The sequence below is a fragment of the Schistocerca piceifrons genome, chromosome 2 (assembly GCF_021461385.2).
Source record: "Schistocerca piceifrons isolate TAMUIC-IGC-003096 chromosome 2, iqSchPice1.1, whole genome shotgun sequence".
NCBI classification, from domain to species: Eukaryota; Metazoa; Arthropoda; class Insecta; order Orthoptera; family Acrididae; genus Schistocerca; species Schistocerca piceifrons.
The window spans coordinates 539,677,642-539,683,012 of NC_060139.1; the positions used below are offsets into that span (position 1 = coordinate 539,677,642).

The 5,371-nt window shown below is 40.8% G+C and overlaps 1 pseudogene; it reads left to right on the plus strand.

The window, feature by feature from the left end:
• The first annotated feature begins 3,633 nt into the window (after positions 1-3,633).
• On the plus strand, positions 3,634-3,750 carry LOC124778626 (annotated as a pseudogene).
• The last annotated feature ends 1,621 nt before the right edge of the window (positions 3,751-5,371 follow it).

The window sequence follows — 5,371 nt, forward strand, 5'->3', positions numbered from 1 at the left end:
ACGTCAAACATGAATTGGTTTTAAGTTTTGTGAAAAGGATTACAACGAAAGCTGCATTGGAAATTATATCATATTGTTTCTCTGTTGTGTGGTACTAATAAAAGGAGTTGTGAAAAATGAAGGCTGGCTGATAGCGCCTAAGAAAGAGGTTACGGGACACTTACACCGATATCTGGACTGAATGTGTAAGGGTGGGATTAAGTTACGATAGAGGGTTGTGTATTATTATACGTTAAGAGAGATTAATAATGGTTCCATAAGCGGAATCACAACGGAAGACAGTTATTTGCTAGGTGTTCTAATGTAATTTATTAAAGTGATGATGGCAGAAGGCAACAGTACTTGCATTAGCATAATGTTTGAAACGTCCCCTGCCGTGCAGGATTAGTCAAGCGGTATATTGATAATTTTCACTTATGGCCCGTCTGACAGCAACTGAATAAAACACAATTTTAGTGCCCTACGCGTTTCGCCTTTATTTTCTGCAAGGCATCATCAGTGGCAGGTTGCGTAGACAGTTTCTTACATATTACGCTCCTGTTGCATTTTTGGTGTTGTTCTTCTTCCTATGAGCACCAGTTTGCTGTTTTTTCCGCATTCCACAGCACTATGCACTGAATGTTTGTTTTAATCTAACAAGCATTCAGTGCATAGTGCTGTGGAATGCGGAAAAAAACAGCAAATTGGCGCTCATAGGAAGAAGAACAACACCAAAAATGCAACAGGAGCGTAATATGTAAGAAACTGTCTACGCAACCTGCCACTGATGATGCCTTGCAGAAAATAAAGGCGAAACGCGTATGGCACTAAAATTGTGTTTTATTCAGTTGCTGTCAGACGGTCCATAAGTGAAAATTATCAATATACCGTAGTATTACGCGCAACTGAGGAGGACAGGACCACAAAAGTTGAAGATTAGTCAAGCGGTCTAAGGCGCTGCAGTTATGGACTGTGCGGCTGATCCCGGCGGAGGTTCGAGTCCCCCCTCGGGCATGGGTATGTGTGTTTGTCCTTAGGATAATTTAGGTTAAGTACTGTGTAAGCTTAGGGACTGATGACCTTAGCAGTTAAGTCCCATAAGATTTCACACACATTTGAACGTTTTTGAAACGTCCCCTTAGAAAAATTAGAAATGACTGTGCTGGTAAACTTCTACTTTATCTGATACAAAGACAGCTTAGTAAAACTGAACGTACTCAGACAGTTCTCTCTTTCCTTATTCTGATCATCACTAAACTGAGACACAATATTTTTTAGCGCCATGCAATCTGACTTTAAAAAATCCCTACAAAAGAATGGCCCTGACTAACAATAACCTATACCTTTCATGAATCCCTTACCTCACAAAAATCTTCGTTACTCGAACTACTGCAACACAGCGAGCGCCAGTACTGCCAGCTAAATAAAAGATTCTAACTACTGAAGGCACTAACTACTGATAGGCATAGTTAGCAAATGTAAGATTTTAATAGAGAAAAAACAACGTATTTACATTAATAAGGTTTAAAAGTCATCATATATATATCTATCAATTCATGACACCCATCTTTACAAATTGCCTTTTTCTGGCGGACACACGTCCAGATCGTCCGCTTATCAAAACTCTGGCATCTCTCTCCCCACATCCACCACTGCTGGCGGCTCACCTCCAACTGCACAACGCTACGCACGGTTCATATCGAACTGCCCAATACTCCATTAGCGAATATTTCAACAATGCCAACCAGCCACAAACTGCACACAACACAGTCAGTGATTTTCATACAGAGCGCTACGTGGCGTTACCAACATAAAAACCTAAACAGCCTATTTACATGTTTAGTGTGATTATGTCAATGGATTCCTTTATATAGTAATCTTAAGAGTGTATCATGAAAGTCAGGTATCATGGATGTATCGTGAGGATATAAGAAGGTTAAATGACTGTAAAGATTGTAAAAGAAAGTATGTAGATAATGTTGATCCCTACGGGTGGTTGTAGTACCGACTGATCTGACACAAAAGTGTCATTTTGTCTGGGAGCCGAGGTTTATGACGGACAGCTTACATCAGCCATTTAAATTACTGCACCAGGAGATTGCGCGGTGTAGACATGTAATGATGTGAGGTTATACAGGCAGCTGAGAGGGAAACCACTGTCAGGACAATGGAGGTTTTCCGTGAGTTAACAGAAATTGGTATACGTTGCAGAAAGCATAATGAAAGTTAACGGGGCCTCGCTGCTGATAAAACGACCGGTGAAGCGCGTAACTGGCCAGTAGCAGCGTGCAGCCGACATCCGAGCGAGAATTAGGCGGCCCCAGAGAGGTCATAACCTCGCCAGCCGAGCTGAAAAAAACTTCTGTTCTCATCTGTACGTGATTTTGTAAATATCTCAGCACCCAGCTAGACTTGAATTATACTAGATTTAAAGAGCTTAGTTCGTGATTATAATGACTCACTTGTGGTCAGGATTTCAAGTACCGCATAACTGTAATAAATCTAACCTGTGGTGACTGATTTGTAGTTGAGACTTTAATGATGTTCGGGCGGATTGATATGATGATCTGCAAATCAGTTTAAAGTCAGAATTGAGTTTAACCATAGTCACGACACAGTCGTTCTCTTTTATTATACACTGCGACAGCAGCGCACCAAGCGGACAGCAAGCTACATTTCTGAATATTATATACGTCTGACAATGCGTTAGTCGTTGGGGCGATCTGAAGGCTATATTATCGTTGCAGACACAAGTTCGCTAATATCGCTAGTAATTCTTTTCATTACTATTACCGGTTTCGACGGATCCACGCTGTTATCAGCGAAACTTGTAACACTATTAGATGTACAAGCTTTGTTCAATGTCGTAGAAAGCATCTACACCTAATAATGTTACAAGATCCGATGATGACAGCGTAGATCTGTCGAAACCGATAATAGTAATAAAAAGAATTACCAGCGATATTGGCAAACTTGATTCTTTAAGAATAATAATTCTAAATATATCTGATGAGTGCGAACAGTATCGTTTATATAGATTTTAACGTAGTTTTTACAATAGGGAGCGAACGTAATGGCATGAAAATCGACGGCAACTTCAAAATGACACCACATTTGCCTTTCCTTAGTTCCCTAAGAACCTAGGGAAGTATGAAAAGTTACATTACAGGACAGCTTATTTACGATTCTCTTGTAACGTGCGGATATTTACTGAAGATTTTCGTTTTCTTTTAAGAACAAGAATTGGGTAGTAAACAGAATAAGACCTGAACTTTTGCAAAAAGACGTCTCATATTTACACTCTAACGTGAAGTTTTCTTCGCTACAGTTACTGACAAATCTGTGAATGGGGAACACAGAAAACGTAGAACATTTGTATGGGATGCAATAATTGCATCATTTGCAACTGCAGGTGAATGGAAAACCACTCAGACGTGGTAATAAAACGTCAAAAGCTATAAAATTACTTCCTAACACAGAAGAAACCATTTCCACAATTTTTGCTACATCTCAGCCACAACAGCTACATCTCAGCCACAACAGCAAAAATCTTCACACATTAGCTTTCGAAGCAGCAGTATTTATATTTACCAAAATATTCATGTATTGGAAAGTCAAGTGAAGTGTAAGACTGTGAAGATCAATAGACTCCATGCCAACTGCCATCCGCAGTGGTAACGCCGGTTCCCGTCAGATCACCGAAGTTAAGCGCTGTCGGGCTGGGCTAGGACTTGGATGGGTGACCATCCGGTCTGCCGAGCGCTGTTGGCAAGCGGGGAGCACTCAGCCCTAGTGAGGCAAACTGAGGAGCTACTTGACTGAGAAGTGGGGGCTCCGGTCTCGTAAACTGACATACGGCTGGGAGAGCGGTGTGCTGACCACAGGCCCCTCCATATCCGCATCCAGTGACGCTTGTGGGCTGAGGATGACACGGCGGCGGGTCGGTACCGTTAGGCCTTCATGGCCTGTTCGGGGAGGAGTTAAGTTTTATTTTACACCATACGAAATTATTACTACATGTGAAGGAAACTGCCAATCATAATAAGAACAGACAACAACAGAGGTATATGCTTCTCATGCATGAAGTATGTGTTTATATTCCCTTGCTTTCATCGAGGAAAGTGCTGTTACACTCATATTCTAAAAGTATTTCTTCATGAATATGTTCTAGCTTATGCCACTGAATCAGTCACATTTGGCTGTTCCTGCATTTATTTTACAATCATTGATGACTCTTGACAATTTACTGATGCTTGGAACGCAAGAACATAATAACTATATCGTTAATTAACTAGAAAAATATTATAAAAACCAATCGTCAGTGTTATAGCTGGCTTTCTCGCCTCTAGAGGCGCTAGTGTTATTTTGTCAGACGGTAACAATTTTCACAGAAGTGAGTGTCGCGACTGTATATGTTACTTGTCGTGTAACTGTCCTTATAGAGAGGGAGAAATATTTTATGAAAGGTGCATTGTGTTTATTCTGTGTAAGTGAGTTATCTTTAGAGAGTGACGATTTTTGGAATAACACTTATTTCACAGGACTTCCTGGAAACGAGATGTCATTTTGCGTCACACGCAATATCGACAACAGCAGAACCTACTATCGTCTTTCGTTAGCGTTCGATGAGAGACTCTTTCTCATGGGTATCAGCTCACACATGTCGCTAGCGAAAGAAATATACCAACCAGAAATGCCATTGGTTTGCAGGAAGTCTTGTGAGATGAGTTTTGCCGGAGAAATATGTTTCAAAGAAGAATATGAATATTAATGCTCATCGTTCCACTCGCAACCAATTTAAGCTGTCCACTTAGGTTCTTCCCTAACAACACACTTGGAGGTTGCCACTTCTTCGGAAGTAAAGACCTAAATACTTGTGAGAAGAAATAACATGAATTTTATTGCTGATCGCTTAAATCGCAGCAATTAAATCTGTTACCTTAGGTTCCTGTTTGACCACACACTCAGTAATCGCAACATATTCAGAAATGGTTCAAATGGCTCTGAGCACTATGGGACTCAACTGCTGAGGTCATTAGTCCCCTAGAACTTAGAACTAGTTAAACCTAACTAACCTAAGGACATCACAAACATCCATGCCCGAGGCAGGATTCGAACCTGCGACCGTAGCGGTCTTGCAGTTCCAGACTGCAGCGCCTTTAACCGCACGGCCAGCAACATATTCAGAAGTAAACAGTCAAATATTTATTTCAAACTTCGTTCTATAATCAGACGGAAATATTAAATAAAAGAAGCCCCAGAATGTGTTAACAACGCAAAGACGGAAAAAATTTGCATGTGGAGGGACGGTAATCTACATCCTTTGACTCTGCAAATCACGATGATCTATATTCATTAAACCTTTTTTTTGGGCGGGGGGAGGGGTGAACAA